Source organism: Mus musculus, chromosome 6, assembly GCF_000001635.26.
Source record: "Mus musculus strain C57BL/6J chromosome 6, GRCm38.p6 C57BL/6J".
NCBI classification, from domain to species: domain Eukaryota; kingdom Metazoa; phylum Chordata; class Mammalia; order Rodentia; family Muridae; genus Mus; species Mus musculus.
In genome coordinates this window covers 103,579,828-103,598,878 of record NC_000072.6, presented here as the reverse complement: position 1 = coordinate 103,598,878, position 19,051 = coordinate 103,579,828, and the positions used below count along the sequence as shown (strand labels likewise).

General features: G+C 39.3%; 1 protein-coding gene and 1 non-coding gene across 16 annotated transcripts in view; both read right to left on the bottom strand.

Annotated features, from left to right (window-relative positions):
* Chl1 (cell adhesion molecule L1-like) overlaps window positions 1–19,051 on the bottom strand; it is a 222,455-nt gene that overhangs the window by 134,160 nt on the left and 69,244 nt on the right. The window lies entirely within an intron of this gene.
* Gm24784 lies at window positions 10,114–10,175 on the bottom strand. The gene has a single exon (XR_003956573.1). It is a non-coding gene; the product is annotated as a U7 small nuclear RNA (small nuclear RNA).

The following is a 19,051-nucleotide window of genomic DNA, read 5'->3' as shown; positions in this document are numbered from 1 at the left end:
TGACTTGCCAAGGATTGATTTGTTTCATTAACCTGACAATGGAAGTCTTATCAAGAAGTAGGACATTTAAATAAATAATTTTAACTGAAAATATTTTAATAAAATTGTGAGCATGATAATGACAGAATGATGAAGAGCTTACCATTAAGCAGCTGTGTGAATCATTGCAAACAATCATTATATACCCGCTAAAAGTAGCAGTTTCACCAATAGTAAATAGGTACACTCATATTTACCCACTGGCTATTATAAAGAATTAAATACCACACTAGGAAAGGAAAATACAGTTCTGGGAAGAGCAGCGATCCATACTAAGTCAATGACTTGCCTAAACTGCTTTGTTACAAAAGGGAAATATTGCTTCTTCCATTATGAAATTGCTGAGGACATGTCATAAAGTCCACTACCATGAGAAAGAAAGATGCCCCCAGGGCCACAGCAGAATATGTAGAAAGGAGAAGGAAAGTGTTAATAGTGGTTGTTGCAAATGACAGGTGTGGTCAATGATTGTGCAAATAAATCAGAGATATTTACATATTGATTTCAATAGATAAACTTGCATATTATCCATTATGATAAGAGATATCCCAATTGATCATGACTGGCATGCTGCTGGAAGTAGCCAAAATATCTGTTTTTTAAATCTTGAGCATTAAATTAGAATGCTCTGGAACATATTGCTGATTGTAATGAAAAAAAAAAGTGATTGGCTCCAGGTTATCAGCTTCCATCTATTTCACTGGAGTAAAAACAATGAAATAATCAATGAACACACCAGGAAGCCACAAAATCTGGAACTAGAAAGTTATGGGTTAATGACCTTGAAAAGCAATTCTTTCTTCATTTGACTAATCTGAATATTAGGCATATTTGTCCTGCTTATCTAAAGTCAGCTTAATGGTTTTGAATGCATTAATTTTAGCATGGTTTCTCTTAGTCAAATAGATTTAAGTAGAAACAGTAAGATTCAAATATCATTGAGAGATTGAGAGAGACAGAGAGAAAAGGAGACAGAGACAGACAGGCAGACACACACACACACACACACACAGAGAGAGAGAGAGAGAGAGAGAGAGAGAGAGAGAGAGAGAGAGAGACAGAAAGAGAGAGAGAGGCACAAAGGTTTTCAGAAATCTTGTTTTTGTCTCATCTGTTTTTAGCAGTCTACCCAGAGGAGGTGAGTCTCAGGAAGTAATCAATGAGCTAAGGCATGGGACGATGAATTGTCCAGTTAAGTAAGAAAAAAGGTAGTGAAATCCATGAGTAGGTATATGTGGAAAGTTTACCATCAGAAGACTAGAAAGAGTATGCAGATGAGAGAAGATTGTAAATGACCAGGTAGTGTACTGAAAGGTAACTTGTTCAGAATTGAGCCAACAAGTTATTGGGTACAATTCTCACATTCTCTTGGTTAAAAGTAAGGACCTTACCTTTACCAAAGAGAAATAAGAGATTATCACATTTTAAGAACAGTACTGTGACTAGATTTGCATTTCAGGAAGTACTCTCTATGCACAGGTTGGAAACTTACCAGATTAGAGTAGACAAGGAATATATCGATGCCAAACCTAAATTTGTTGAATGCTTTCTGTCTGTCCACTGTCTCATTTATATAAAGCAAGGGATATTATAATATAAAAACGAGAAGCATTTCTATTATTTTTTTTTCTGGCCGGAATGTGAAATCTCCCAACAGGACCATGTGTTTGAGCACCTGCCCCGCAACTGATGATTCTGGGTTGGAAGATGTGGAGGACCCGAGACTGGTGCCTACCTGGTAGAAGAGGGTCACTGAGGGAGGATCAAGAAAGTTATGTCCACTTCTTTGTTTAGCTTAAATTCTCTACTTCCTTGTCCCATCAATGGGACCAGATGCTTCAAACTCCTGCCAACACAGACTGGCATGCTCTTTCACCATGTCTCTCCTTCATGGAAGACTGAAACACTGAGACAAAGTAAATTCATCTTTCTTTATGTTGATTCTGTTGGGCATTTACCCACATCACTAGGAAAAGCAACTAATATCTATATGCATAATATTTTCTGCAAAAGAATTCATAGAACAAACAAACAAATGAACAATCCAGATTGCTCCATCACCATCCAGGTGCTCACGATTCACAACACATTTACTTTTGTCAGTACACAAGAAAGAGGGACAGAGAAAGAAAAATGTGGATATACTAAATTCAGCTTCAAGCAAATATTGATGAGACCTAATGGTAAAGCAATAAAACTCTTTAGGAACCAGGTAATGAATAAGATTAAAGGAGATAATGCAGAGGCTAAGGGGAAAATGATTACACGTGGGAGTGACAATTATGGCTACAGGATTAAAGAGCTTAAGTATTTATGGGGGTGGGGGGAAGAACTGTTAAGCTAAGCCACATTGATCCACGTATTTGGATGAGGAAACTTCTTTTGGCCTGAAATAAGCAAAATACCTTCAGAGGAGATACGTTAAAGTGGTCAGGAACGGGCCAAATTATTCTGGTCATGGGACCTATACTGAAAACTTTATTTATGTGTCCTGTTTATTTAGTGATGCAAATGAGACTGGACAGGGCACTTTGGTTTCAAAGGGAACTTAATTTATTCCCATTCCCACTGCTCCTGATGCAGTATTTTCTCCCCACATTTCCAAGTTTCCCTAGGTCTTTGTTTCCCCGGGACAACTGTGTATCAGATTCTTACAGAGTTGTGAACCTTAGTCTGAAAGGACCACACATCAAAGGGGTTTTCCTGAACCATCAGATGTGCAGTAGTTTCATCCAGAATGAACTGAAACATTCCCTTCAAGAGAAGAAATGCCCACCAGCCTCAGGAAGGAAGCAAACTAAGGAGTCTGGGAAAACTGGAATTTGCAGGATTCACAAGGCATGTTTGCAAAGTTACAGAAGCAACTCACAATTGGTAGGGCAGTTCAGTCTCTCCCACGTGTGGAGCTGTGGAAAGGTCCTGGATTGTAGCGTCTGCAAATTATCACTCAGACTATAGTGGGCTTTCAGTCACAGAGCTGATTTAGAGTTACCCATGATTCTGGCTCGCTCTCTCTCTCTCTCTCTCTCTCTCTCTCTCTCTCTCTCTCTCTCTCTCTCCAAAACACTCTGATTTGCCAAGCTGGACTACAGTGGGAGTCAGGATTTAGGTTGTGTCTTCCCTGCCTTAGGTGGAGCAAAGAGGCATTTGCTCCCATCTCTCCAGGAAAAGTTACACAACATCATCCAATTGAAACTAAACAATGTCCTGGCTTACTTTATTTACTGAGAAATATTGTCTTTTAATGTTTTTTTAATCTCTTGATTTATAACATTCCCACATACACACGATGATTAATTTTAATAAAGAAAGAACTTGGTAATTTTCATTTCTATGTTCTCTGTACCAAATGCTTGGAAATCAAAGGAATTAAAAGAGTGTTGGGGGAAAGCAAGATGGGATGAATGAGAGGATAAATATTGTTGAGATAAGTACCTGTCAAACTGTCATTTTAGGGTTACAGTTGAAACTTTTAGTCAAAGGTCTGAGGACCACTGCTTCGACCTATGCGCACATAAACTCTCCCCCCACCCCCGGTCTTGATACTTCTTTGTTATTGCTGTAGTAGCTTCATAGCATTCTTAGTGATAAGACATCAAATGATCTTTGCTTTAGGCTTCTTCCCACTGAAAGAGTCTTCGCTAAAACATTAACTTACTGCTTAAATACCTGAGTGCAGACATTAAGTCTAATTCTTTTTTTTTTCTTTTAATTTTCACCTAGTCAAAATATATTTTGTAAAGAATAGTGTTTTATTCTTGAACAAACTCTTATATAGATGGAAAGATAAATGTTTAATAAAATAAGTCTTGAAATTTATGAAGTAGATATGTTTCTACACTGTTAAAAAATAATGTAAGTTCCAGAAGGATTGCTTGTTGTGGAAAAGTGTATACTGTCAATCTGATGGCTTCAGTTTGATCTCTGGAACCCACATACTGGAAGGAGAGAATCAATTGTCACAGCTTGTCCTCTGACCTCCAAATATGCCCCGGCACATGCACTCATGCCCCTTACTGTGCACATAGTACATCAACAAACAAACAAACACAATAAAAATATTTTAAAAGAATATATCCATATTACCAAATCTAAAACTGGGAAGAAAGCTATATGTTCTATGCAAACACAGCAAAGAATTGCACAATAATATGATCAACATAAACAGAAAGATGAAGATGTTTGCACTACAGCTAAGAGTTAGAAGGAGACAACAGGGTCCAGACAAATGTCAAAGAAAAGACAACGATAAAAGGTAAACCATCATATCACTGAATGTAAACACTGAGAAGTTTTAAATAAACAGTGTCCCAGCATTGTCTGTGACAGTTACCTGTACTTGTATGAATGTCATGCTGTTAATCACAACAGCAATATAACAATCAAGCACACAGTGACCATGTAAATGGTTTAATAAGTAGTTAAATGGTGTGTATTCATAACACTAGTAGGGTCATTCATATGTGCTGTTCATAAATAGAAGAATCGCAAATGCTGAAACCCCACTCCATTGTGGGAAATGTCTGTTCCCATGACTTCACAGCCTGCATGTATCAAAACACTGTTTTATCACAATGCGGCTTTTAATAGCTGGAAATATGACTACCAAGTAGGAATGTCACAAAAACATGATCTCCTCTCAGCATAAAAGATGGCTTTTCATAAGAGTGCTTCAGACACAGCACACATATTAAATGGAAGAATGACAATGCTTCCCAGCACACCGTCCTCCTGCCTACATTTATCACTGTTCACTTTGATTTCCTGTTCCTCTCTGCAGCCTCTCTGAAGCTATTTGTGAGATAACCATATCACACACTTCCTGATTTCCAAAGCTTAGCATGAAAATGTCTGCATTCTCAGATCTGTGTCCCTAGCTTTCTATTATTGCTAAGGTCCATTCCCATTTACAAGCTGTTGGCCGTTTTCCCTGAGTCTCACAAATAAAGACTCACAATATGCAACCCTGTTCGTTTTCTCTTGTGAGAACCTTTGTGTCTGTTGATTAAGGGTTAACTGTAAGAGTAGTCCTAGAAGGGGCTTTTTGTAATTAATTCTCCACGTAAGATTAGAAATGAGTCTTTTGACAATTAATCTGAAGTATGACTTATTATATTTATCTTTATTATATAATTGCTATTGTTTCTTATTAGCAATAAATCCAAGGAGCTACTACATGCTCTTCACTGGCCCTCTCACTTAAAGCCTGAGCAATAAAAAAAGCACATGCCCATGTTGTCATTTACAAATGAAATTGAAATAAAAACAAGTTGCCCAAATTCAGGGGTGGATTTTGGCATTGTAGGAAATAACCGTTCTTTTCCCCCATTCCTTGCAAGATCCTTAGAAAATGACATTTATGCCAAAATATGAATTATTTTGATTAGACTGAAGAGGTGGTCCTGGATTTTTGTACTGTGCAGTATTTAAAAACAGACTCTTTGACATCTTCCACCAAAGAAATGACATATCTGCTCTTTTCAACCATGCAATTAAGCCTTAATAGTCAAAATAATAATAATAATAATTATTATTATTATTATTATTATTATTATTATTATTATTATAGAAAATAAAATAGGTAATGAATTTTAAAAAGAGTAAGAGGGGCATGGGAGAAGCTGGAAGAAAGAAACAGGAAGTAAATTGTAGTTACATTTTCATTAAGGTAAAAATGTACTAAGAAAAAGGAAATTTGAAAGAATGTCACCTCTTCCTAATTCTCTTAAGGGGCTTGCTCTGAAGGAGACATATAGTGAAAGATGAAATTTGACTACCCTAAGATTTCATTAAGAAGAGGCCACAGCAAGAAGCTGTGGTCAGAAGACCCAGTTGACCTCCCAGCTAAGAGCAAGTAACAGTTGCCAGACATAGCTTTGAGCATACTTTATTTAAGAAAAACCCTTGTTAACTGTGTGCTATCGACCATGGCAGCTGTGAACACATTAAAAATGCCTTCCAAGAAGTTCTCTCATTCTTAGCTCTCAAGGTGTTGGGTAGTATGTTGGTCTCTGGATTCTGCCTTCTAATCTCTCAGCCTACAATTGGCTAGAAAAAGAAAATGAACATGGGTGGTCTAATTCTGCCCCAGTAGGATAGGAAGCCTTTAGAATGATCCAGTCTGGCTTTGACTGGTGACACAGGAGCTCAACCTTATTTACCTTTCCACACATTTGTAAAATTCTTCTTCCCATTTCTCTACACTATCTCATTATTCCGGAGGCCCAATGATATGATGACCTCCCAGGAGAATTCAGTCTAATTGGAAATGCACTCTTTCCTCATTTTTGGCCAGGCCTGTGTCTGGAAAGAAATGAAGTGAGAAGAAGAATTTATTCTCTCGTACATTTCCCAAGGAGAATTCAGAATCAATGCAAGCTCTTCTAACCCAGCCCTTGTATGGAATAAGCTCCGTTCCCACCTCCTGCAGCTGCAGTTGCTGCTGCTGTCCTTGGCTACTGCTACACCATAGCCTGTTTTGGCCCTGCGTGGGTCAAATATCAGCAGGGCAGTTCTAGCTCACCTACTTAATATGAAATAAATGTGTGTGATCTAAAGAACATGGTTGCATCTTTAGGAAATCCAATTTATAAAAAAGGGAATCTGGCTTTACCACAGCTCACCTTACCTCTGTCTCTACAGTATTTTCTTATTTATCCAACACTGGTGCAGAAATATGTGGATAAATTTGTTATTTATTATATAACCTAAAAGCACACACACATTTCTCATCTGCTGTTGTTTGTAAATCTAAAAAGTTTTTTTTTCCCTCATGCCACTTGACTTTTAGATGTCAAAAGTATAGAAAGCACTGTGAGAGGAATTCTCCTTTGAGAGAATTATGAGTGGTTTACAAAATTAAAGGCTAAAACATTTCAACTAATTATTCTCCCCAATTTTACCTTCATTTCTTGAAATGCACAGGAAGGGGGATTGAGAACATATTTCACAGAGTTGAAACTTCAATTCTTAAGAAGCCCCTAAGGATAGATTCTAGTCTTATGTTTACTGTTTTGATTTCACTGTGTAGTTAAGTACATGTCTCTAGTTAACAGATGGAAAATAAAAACAACTACGATAAACAAAGCCCCATTAAATATTCTTTTGCCATATCTTTCTAGTTCTCAAGAGGTCTTATTTCTTAAAAGCAATTCCTAAGATATAGTAAGTAATTTAATGGTCAACTTGAAAACTTCAAATATTTTTATTTCTTTTATGTGTGCCCATAGTACTATAAGATGTATAGATGCTTCAAATTGTCTAATTAATAAATTTGAAAGATATATTCATGAGCTGTATGATAATCTTTAAGTCATGAAGAAATCTGTAGTAAAGCAATTATGAAATTTAATTCAAAATATAGTGATACTACAATCTAGTATCCATTTATTTATTATTTTCCCTTTGAATTGTTAATACTTCTAGAAAATTTCATATTATTCTGAATAACTTTCCTCACTGGTTAATGTAAAGGAATATAAACCATAAAGAGCTTGAGAAATCTATAATCATTTTCATACAAATCACTGTATCTATCAATATGTTTGGAGTATGACTGAACAAATTATATGACGCTGGCTATAAATATGAATTCAGTAAACTACCAAATGGGGCTAAATGCCCAAACTACCAACAAGGATGTAATACCAAAGCAATGTTTTGTAGAAAAGAGATACCAGTTAGAATTGACAGGACAGATCATACCCAATGTTTAAGTGACAAGATTCATGTATATGAAGTCTCATAATATCTTTACTAAAATGCAAGACCTACCTAAAGAGATGGCTCAGTGGTTACGATTATTTCCTGTTCTTTCAGAGGACCCGAGTCAGGTTCCCAGCATTCATGCTCTCATGCTGGGTGATCATGCTGGGTGATCATGCTTGGTGATCATGCTGGGTGGCTCTTAACCTCTTATAAGTCTGATTCCAAAAGGATCCAACTCCTATCGTCTCTAAACATGTGCACATCTCCCTGTCTCTGTCTCTGTCTCTGTCTCTGTCTCTGTCTCTGTCTCTCTCTCTCTCTCTCTCTCTCTCTCTCTCTCTCTCTCTCTCACACACACACACACACACACACACACACACACAAACACATAATTTATTTGTTTTTAAATTAAAGGGAAAGAAAATGTAGGTATTGGCCAAGGAGATGACTCAACCAGGAAAAAAGTCGTTTCACAAACATGACAGCCTGACTAAAAAAATCGACAGCACGCATGTGTGTCTTCTGAGCATGTTATCTCAGAGCTACAGGATTCAGAGACAGGAGGATAACGGGGCTTGCTGCATGAAAAATCTAAATACAGATAAAATAAGAGACAAAGTATCAGAGAAATAAGATAGAAAATGATAGGTATTTTGACTTCTGCATATTCACCTACACAAACAGACACACACACACAGTGGGGAGAGACAAGGGGCAGGAACAAGCTTTTCCTAGTTTCTTAGAGAACGCTTCACATAAAGAACCCATTTTCTTAAGAAAATATCCTAAGGAGAAAGTTTGTTGTAAAATAACATTTTCATCTTTTTTAAAAAATGGAGTTGTGTAAATTAATGGAAAATTAGCTTTGCCATTGAAGTACAGACAATAGTTTAATTATGCAGTTAATGCTAAAATCAGTGAAGATCATGACATATACATTGATATTGTATATTACAAAAAGGAAATATCACAAATTATGTTTTAATTTTAATTTCAGCTTCTGTTAGAACAAATCAAACACACTTATAGTTATAAGAATAATGTCTAGAAACTTCACAGTGTTAAAATTTCTGAAGAGTAGAATATAATAAAGTAAAATATGAACATACAATAGAGGAAAATTAATAATTCCAGTGCCCCCCAAGGCCTAAACCACCTCATAGTTGCTAATTAGGATTTTATGCAAAATAAGTTACTACTAGGACAAGAAAGAAATTCTCATTAAATTCTGTGCCTGGGAGTCACCAGGGGAAGATGCCAAAGCTCGTTTTAGTATAATTCTGAACAGAGCTCTTGCCACCAAATAACACTGCTTTAACCTAAAATGTATCACATGTTTTGTTTAATTGTTCAGTAGACATTTATTAAAGTCCTTCTGTGTAGCACAAAAGTAAACACAATAAATAGAGCAGTAGAAACATATATAATAAATATAGCAGAGAATCATTCCTTCCCTCTGTGAAATACAAAATGTATTCTGGAAATAACAAATGAATACAAGGAATCAGCTATAGCAGTCCAAACAGCAGTGAGAACAAACTACACAGGTAAATGAGGCACAGTTGCTGACACATGCATTGCAGAAGACTTGGTTCCGAACGCTTCAGGTGTAGCTGATAAAGATGGCTACTGGGTCCTCAGATGATCTGGACATGGTATGATTATTATATGAAATGTAAATATGTCATAGGGTGTCCTGATGCAGTAGGAATTTCTGCCATGCTGACTTAGGAAACATCCATCCTCACTCCTGAGAGTTGTGTACACCTATAGCATGGCATCATTGTTTTTTGTTTTGTTTTGTGTTTTGTTTGGTTGGTTTGGGTTTTTTCTTGTTGTTTGGATGTTTTGTTTTGTTTTGTTTGTTTTTTGTTTTTTGTTTTTTTGTCTTTGAGACAGGGTTTTTCTGTATAGTCCCAGCTGTCCTGGAACTCACTCTGTAGACCAGGCTGGCCTCAAACTCAGAAATCCCCCTGCCCCTGCCTCTCTAGTGTTGGAATTAAAGGCATGCACCACCACTGCCCAGCTTATTGTTTAAAAGCTCTACCATACTGTTTTCTTTAACTGTTAGAAGCTCAGTTCTCATTTTATGCTAACCCTTTTGAATCAAGACTACAGTGTCATATTCAGGTTTTTTATATTCTGAAGTTCTGCCAAGTACCAGCCTCAGCTTGGGAGAGGGTGTCCTGAGGAAGGGGTGCTTGGGAGCAGCAGAGGAAATAACTCCAAGTCAAGGATGGGGTACAAGCTAATAGCTCTATAGTCTAATTGAGATGGCCCTCTAGATAGGTGTTTGCTTGAGACATCTCTCTGTTTGAAACAGCTCTCTGCTCCAGATAACACTCTAGATATCTTACTAGATGACTCTTGAGTTTTCTCATCAAACTCAGAAAACCTGCCAGAAAAATTCTTAAAGAGCTATGTTAGGTCTCCAAGCAGCTCTTTCTACTGAGCTCCCCCAAAGTAACTCAACTCTTGCAGACTAAAGCCCAGTCATTTATTTACATATCAATTCAGTCAGTTACCCTAGATTCACTTTTGATTAAACCATAAATCAACATTTTATACTTTAGGTCCCTATTCTTAGAAAAGGACAGCAGGTATAGTTTTTAACATAGTGAATGAATTCAGAGATCTGCCTGCCTTTGTAAGCACAAACAATAACTTAGCTGGGTGGGATCCAACTCCCACCACAACTGGACCTAAACTTGTTCTGTTCCAGGCTGACTTTGAACTCACAAATCTGCCTGCCTTAATAAGTGCAGATACTAAGTTTAGCTGGTTTGGATTTTGCCCTGAGATCACCACTCCCTAAATCTCTTTATCTCCTTCCTTAATATCTTTCTGGCAAGCTGGCTCCTTAGTGTATCTGCCTCTTTTAATCTATGAAGCCCCTCATACAATTTTTTTTTTGGTTTTTTGGTTTTTTTTTTATTACGCATTTTCCTAATTTACATTTCCAATTCTATCCCAAAAGTCCCCCACACCCTCCCCCCCCCCACTCCCCTACCCACCCATTCCCATTTTTTGGCCCTGGCGTTCCCCTGTACTGGGGCATATAAAGTTTGCCTGACCAATGGGCCTCTCTTTCCAGTGATGGCCGACCAAGCCATCTTTTGATACATATGCAGCTAGAGTCAAGAGCTCTGGGGTACTGGTTAGTTCATAATGTTGTTCCACCAGTAGGGTTGCAGATCTCTTTAGCTCCTTGGATACTTTCTCTAGCTCCTCCATTGGGGGCCCTGTGATCCATCCAATAGTTGACTGTGAGCATCCACTTCTGTGTTTGCTAGGCACCGGCCTAGTCTCACAAGGGACAGCTACATCAAGGTCCTTGCAACAAAGGCTTGCTAGTGTATGCCATTGTGTCATCGTTTGGAGGCTAATTATGGCCCCTCATACAATTGACATTGCATCCTTATACTTTGCATAGTTGGGAAATCCTGTAGAGGACAACCCTTACACTGCTTATGTAGCCTTGAACTCATGTTTTTCGAGTTATTTCACATAGCCTTAAGGGCTGTCCTGAAGGTCACAGTGTTACAGAGATATATCCTCGATTCCCAGAATAATGCTGTCTCTGATTACCATGAAGTCATTAATCTTGACAGAAAGGATATTCCCCTGAAGGAGGTACACAGAGTAAAATATGTACAGCATTACACAAATAAGCTTACATCTAGCAATTGTGTACCATTGTGATTGGTACCAACTTAAGTCTTAGAGAAAACTGTAAAGGGACATGAATTCCTTTATAGTTTCCATCAACTTCATAGAAACTTATATTTGAGGTAATAAGAGAAGTCCTAGTATGTAGATAGATAGAACTCCAAGTTCATAGTCAGCTGTTATCATTGAACCCCTCTTACTCCATGGGAATTGTTACAAAAATGTATCTTTATTTTTCACACACCAGAATTACTCCTATAAACTCCAATCATTGCTGTCAATGATTGGTCCAGAGAAAGAAGATTTGAGCAAAGACTATGGTAACTATGGAAGCAAGTCTATACTAAGTTACTGATACTTCATGGTATTTAGAGAAGATCTTTCCTCTCAGTACAGAGGACAATGTAAACAAAGATGACCTCCATAATAATCTTTGAGAGAGGACCATAAGAATACCACCAGCAAGAGCAAGTTGTATAGTCAAACACCAACATTTTCAAAAACCAAGTGGCCTCTTTCTTTGTCTCTTCATGGAATGATTGGTTTGTTATTTGTTTTGTTTGAAGGCAGTTATTTTCCCCAACCTTGAAGTAGTTTAGGGTGTTTTGGACTCTGAAAATCTGTTCTAACATTGAAGATTATTAGACAGTTTATTCCAATTCATTATCTCCTTACCTTCTGGAGAATCCACCAAGTCTAAAACTCTTAAGATATCAACTTGTTGATGTCCCTGCATCAATATGAACACAATTAGCCCTAACATTGGATCACCATCCCTCGTACACAAATCTTTTGTATGAATGTGTAGAAATTTTGCAATCATAGCAGGTGAAAACTTGATATCATCCTTTACACTGGGGCTTTAAAATCACAGAAAGCAGAACTTGCATTTGCCTGTAATCTTCAGCCATATTTCAGTAAAGAATATGGGGTGTTCATTAATTGAGTGAGTTTCTTTAATTAGTAATGATCAGTAAATCACATGACACCTCAAAATGTATGGTATTTGAATGACATCTTAGAAATTTCAAAGGAAATCTTCACTGACCACTTGTTATATTTTCTAAGGATCCAAATGTCATCACCTGTTTTAAGCACATACCAGTCTATCAGGCTAGCATTCCCGTGGTCTCTGTTTTATAACAAAGCTAAGTGAGACACACAGATGTTAGGGACTTTGACCTAGTTCATAAAGTTGGCAAGAAATGGGAGATACAGTATGAACATTAGCTATTTGTTTTCATGCCTACTTTCTTACTCCCATGTAACACCAGCTCTTAATTACATTAATTACAATATTCAAATAACAGATACAACACTCAGTACACAGAAGATCTCATTAGTAACCCTAGTAATGCTGGAGGCATAAAGATTAGACAAATCTAATGCCCCTGTTTCTTAATGGGTCTGGTCATTAGCCTTTCTTCCATGGAGTGGGTAGCTATCTGTGACTGCTTCCTAAGGTTTAAAACTAAAGGCTTCCAGTACTGTCTTGATCACTGACCAGAAAGCAGTGACTGGAAAGGAATGTTTACACAGTGTGGAAAGATGTCTCATTCACTAAGTGCTCTGGTCTTTTATGCAAAATATCTATTGTGAAAAGAGACAGAAGGTCTTTGTTTTCCAAAATGACACATTTCTCCAACTATCCAAAGATGACTTCTTAATCAGAATGTTTTTGTTAAAAGACCAACGATCATCCATTCTGAGTTAGATTATAATGAGGGTCCTCAAACTTCCCAACTATGCCCAGACTCTGAAGATGGGCAAGATAGGAGGGGGTGGGGCAGATTTCCTCGGGTTTTACAGTCTGTGTTTGAAACATAGTATGCCTAATTATATATGTGTGTCAAGGATAAGTGATTTAGAACAGGGACATTTTGTTTGACAGTCCTATTATTTCTTAAAGAAGACAATTGTTAACAAAAGTATTCTCCTGACTTTTACTTTAAAATATGGCTTTCAGAACTGCTTTGAAAAACAGTGTGACCTTTTTATTGCTCAATTATTCTACTGCAATGCAAAATAAGGATTTACAAGTTCCTCTTTAAAAAATATACTCTGGTCTAGTAAAAAGAGCAATAAAAGCCATGGCTATGAAGGCATATCCTTTATTGTGTGGGTTTGCTTTGAAATTGGTACATAAATAAATAATTTAATTGTTCTCTTCATGGCAATGGGTTTAGTGTCATTTAAATAGTGCACATAAATGCACATAAAAAGATTCACTCAAGTCATTTAACTACTAATTGGTTATGCCTACAGTAAAGTCTGAATGACTCAGACAGAATGCAGCATCCCATGGCAAACAAAATTCAGAACTTTAAGGCGTTTCTGCAAATGCAGGAACAGTGCATTTTGTCAGGACTACTCATGTTAGCCAAACTACACAAGCAAAGAGTAGTGTTTAAAATCGATGTTGGTACTTTCATACTTCTGAGCACAGAATATAGATATAGTCAAAATGCCTAGTTCATATAAATGCTTGTAGCTAAGAATAGTACCAAAATATGTAGTCTCACTCAAATGATTCTAATGTAGTAAATATTTATTGAGTTATAGGAGGTGCAAAAAGCTGGCAGTAAGAAAGACAGAAGGAAATACATACATACATCAAGGATAAAATAGGATTGTGACACAAAAGGGACTTGATAAATCAATTATGTGAACAACTCATACATAAGGATGTAAGATGTCTAGGTGCTTGAATGAGGCAGTGCAGTGAGAGGTAGAAGTGGATGTGTATGGAGTGCTATGCAGTGAGAGGTAGAGGTGGATGTGTATGCAGTGCTATGCAACAAACCTCTTCACCTTTAAGTTTCCCGTGACAGATAAGCCTTTTCTGTCCCTAATTTTATGACACCTGAAAAAAAGAGGGGGAGGGGGGCAAACAAGAAGCATGGTGTAAAAAGAAATAGAAAATTCAGGGCCATTACATTGTAAATGAAACATTTTCAGTGAGGTATTAGACTACTTTGGTTTGTTTGTTTCCCTCAACTTTTCCAAGAGCTGTATCCATTTTAAGGCACCAATGACACCCTAGTGTTCTGATTCAATTAGGCCGGTCAGACAGCCAAATGTTCATATCCTAATCTCCAGCAGGCTCAGGGCATAGGGAAGCACAGAAATAGGTCATTTGGGAAGTTTCATTAGCTCTGAAGTTTCATGCTAGGGCAACTGAATTCTACCTGGGTCCAACTTATTTAGCTGGGAGAACTTTAAAATAATATGTTCTTCAAATTATGCTTATGTGACACAGCATTTAGACCAGTGCTCAAAATTCAAAGTCATTGGGGATTCTGCAGATAAAGGGTCTTTATCTTAAGCAAGGTCATTAGAAAGCTGCCATCAAGGATGGACAACGGATAGTAGACAACTCTAGAAACCTTAAAGGGCCTGTTCTTACGGGTATGTTTTGTTCAGTATGCATAATGACATCTTTAAGGTGTTCCAGCATTAAAGTCCTTATTTCATTAAGAATGAAGCAAGTGTGATGAGAGTAGTCTTCCTACAAGGCAGAGCAGTGAACTTCAAAGTTTAGCAGTGATTTCTGTATGAGAACAACTGTCTTCACTAGAGGACTCCAATTCCCAGTGCTCTTAACAATCTAGAGGCCTGGTCATTAACCTTGAACTGTCTGGTCCCTAATGTAGTCTATATAGACCTATATCATGAGCAAACTCATGCTACCAAAACCCCCATACTAAATTATCCAGTTTGAGAAGCTGTTGATATGTATTACTCAATTTCCATCAAACTGTTGAAGACAGCCCATAGCTATACTCTACAATCACTACCTTTTTTTTCACAGTTCATTTATTCTGATACTTTCTGATTGAGCTGGTCTCCAACTGCCCTTTAACATTGTAGCTAATATTTTTGTAAACTCACCCGCCCTAGGTTGTGCCTCAAATCTGATAGATACATTACAAATAACCAAATCTCATGGGTTTTACAATTGGACTACTGTTTTTGTCACTGTCATTCTTTCATGATTCATACATGTTTACATCTGGACAACACAAATTTGTCCCTTTAGAGACCCCACAGGTGATAAATAGAAATTTTAAAAATAGATTTTTTAATTCGGGGCTTAATTGTGGTAGCAGCTGACACAGTGAGTTGTGGAATGCTTTGTGGGGGAAATGACAATGCTTTCTGAATTTGTTTTCTATTCTCCCTTATGTCTCTTTCTCAACCACTCTTCCTTTCCCTCTGTCGTCTCTTGCCATCCACTTATTTCCCTTTTCCCTCCCTCTTTTCGTCTTTTTTTCCTCCCTACCCTTCCATTTTTGGTCTTTCTCCCAGTCTTATCTTTCTTACTTTTAATAACTTGATCTCATGGCTTACATTGCAATAGTTATTATATGAATAAATACAGTGATAAACCTAATAAAACAGATTGGGAGATAGATGCTATGAGTATGTGTGTTTGTGCCTTTGAAGGCTCAGGCTATGAAACATTGAAGCTTCTATCTGTGCAATGCAAGGTCAAGCATGGGTGTACCCCTTCTGCATAGCTACAAGTCAAGTGAGCAGCGACACCAGGACTGAGCTGAATCTCCTAACTCCTAATGTTAACCATTCACATTGTATTGGAAGGAAAAAGTACAATGAGTTTAGTCAATAAATGGAACAGACAGTGTGTTTCTCAAGTTATCAAAATCAAAACATTATAATTGAAGACATTATGTTGGCCATAGAACTGCAGACGCCTGCTGCAAAGGTCTGGGGGGTAAATTTCATTTAAAAACCATTTTGGATTCCTTAATCTTATTTCTTTCTTACTGCTCTTCCCAGTTATTTTATTAGGAATGAAGTTTATAGGAAAATAAGAGGTTTTTTTTTCTCCAACCAAAGCCTTTGTATTGATCTTTTCTTTCCATTGTTATCACTGATGTCTGAATTTTGACCCAGAAATGTGCAAGTAGGTTAAAATTTAAGATGAATATGGCACAGACAATGTCTTGATCCTTAACAAAAAGAAACTTTATGAACATAAGAGAAGACAGCAATGTTTATTTTAATTGTGGTGCTTATTGAACTGACCGTTGTACTCACTTATATAAAACCAGTCACATTAACATTTTAGTCTGTAGGTAAAACACTACCTTAAGCCCTATTGCCATATTTTTCATTGGGCAGCTGTTCTTGAACTTGACGCTCCTCCTGCTTTAGCTTCACATTGCTTGGACACCACACAGGTGTCTGTAAGAAATTCTAATTCTTGGACAGCTTCTGGGACGGGCAGAAGCACAGAGCCGCTGAGGCAGCAGCCTGGGCGGGCCGCAGACAACCGGCCACCATCCGGACCAGAGGACAGGTGTCCGCCTGGCTTGGGAGGCGACCTCAGCCTCAGCAGCAGCGGTCGCCATCTGGGTTCCGGGACTCCGCGGGACCTAGGAAATTAGTCTGAACAGGTTAGAGGGTGCACCAGAGAACCGGACAGCTTCTGGGACGGGCGGAAGCACAGAGCCGCTGAGGCAGCAGCCTGGGCGGGCCGCAGATAACCGGCCACCATCCGGACCAGAGGACAGGTGTCCGCCTGGCTTGGGAGGCGACCTCAGCCTCAGCAGCAGCGGTCGCCATCTGGGTTCCGGGACTCCGCGGGACCTAGGAAATTAGTCTGAACAGGTTAGAGGGTGCACCAGAGAACTGGACAGCTTCTGGGACGGGCGGAAGCACAGAGCCGCTGAGGCAGCAGCCTGGGCGGGCCGCAGATAACCGGCCACCATCCGGACCAGAGGACAGGTGTCCGCCTGGCTTGGGAGGCGACCTCAGCCTCAGCAGCAGCGGTCGCCATCTGGGTTCCGGGACTCCGCGGGACCTAGGAAATTAGTCTGAACAGGTTAGAGGGTGCACCAGAGAACCGGACAGCTTCTGGGACGGGCGGAAGCACAGAGCCGCTGAGGCAGCAGCCTGGGCGGGCCGCAGATAACCGGCCACCATCCGGACCAGAGGACAGGTGTCCGCCTGGCTTGGGAGGCGGCCTCAGCCTCAGCAGCAGCAGTCGCCATCTTGGTTCCGGGACTCAGCAGAACTTAGGAAATTAGTCTGAACAGGTTAGAGGGTGCGCCAGAGAACCTGACAGCTTCTGGGACGGGCAGAAGCACAGAGCCGCTGAGGCAGCAGCCTGGGCGGGCCGCAGACAACCGGCCACCATCCGGACCAGAGGACAGGTGTCCGCCTGGCTTGGGAGGCGACCTCAGCCTCAGCAGCAGCGGTCGCCATCTGGGTTCCGGGACTCCGCGGGACCTAGGAAATTAGTCTGAACAGGTTAGAGGGTGCACCAGAGAACCGGACAGCTTCTGGGACGGGCGGAAGCACAGAGCCGCTGAGGCAGCAGCCTGGGCGGGCCGCAGATAACCGGCCACCATCCGGACCAGAGGACAGGTGTCCGCCTGGCTCGGGAGACGGCCTCGGCCTCAGGAGCAGCGGTCACCATCTTGGTTCCAGGACTCCCTGGAACTTAGGATTTTAGTCTGCACAGGTGAGAGTCTGCACCACAGAAGCTGACAGCTTCTGGGAACTGCCAAAGCAACACAGCTTCTGAGAGAGGCCCTGTTTTGGGCCTTCTTCTTCGACCAGGAGGAGGTCCAAAAACAAGATATCTGCACACCTTCCCTGTAAGAGAGCTTGCCAGCAGAGAGTGCTCTGAGCACTGAAACTCAGAGGAGAGAATCTGTCTCCCAGGTCTGCTGAGAGACGGTAACAGAATCACCAGAAGAACAATCTCTAAACAGAGTCAACTATAACTACTAACTCCAGAGATTACCAGATGGCGAAAGGTAAACGGAGGAATCCTACTAACAGGAACCAAGACCACTCACCATCATCAGAACCCAGTACTCCCACTTCGCCCAGTCCAGGGCACCCCAACACACCCGAAAACCTAGACCTAGATTTAAAAGCATATCTCATGATGATGGTAGAGGACATCAAGAAGGACTTTAATAAATCACTTAAAGAAATACAGGAGAACACTGCTAAAGAGTTACAAGTCCTTAAAGAAAAACAGGAAAACACAATCAAACAGGTAGAAGTCCTTACAGAAAAAGAGGAAAAAACATACAAACAGGTGATGGAAATGAACAAAACCATACTAGACCTAAAAAGGGAAGTAGAAACAATAAAGAAAACTCAAAGTGAGGCAACACTGGAGATAGAAACCCTAGGAAAGAAATCTGGAACCATAGATTTGAGCATCAGCAACAGAATACAAGAGATGGAAGAGAGAATCTCAGGTGCAGAAGATTCCATAGAGAACATCGGCACAACAATCAAAGAAAATGGAAAATGCAAAAAGATCCTAACTCAAAATATCCAGGAAATCCAGGACACAATGAGAAGACCAAACCTACGGATAATAGGAGTGGATGAGAATGAAGATTTTCAACTTAAAGGGCCAGCAAACATCTTCAACAAAATTATTGAAGAAAACTTCCCAAATATAAAGAAAGAGATACCTATGAACATACAAGAAGCCTACAGAACTCCAAATAGACTGGACCAGAAAAGAAATTCCTCCCGACACATAATAATCAGAACAACAAATGCACTAAATAAAGATAGAATACTAAAAGCGGTAAGGGAAAAAGGTCAAGTAACATACAAAGGCAAGCCTATCAGAATTACA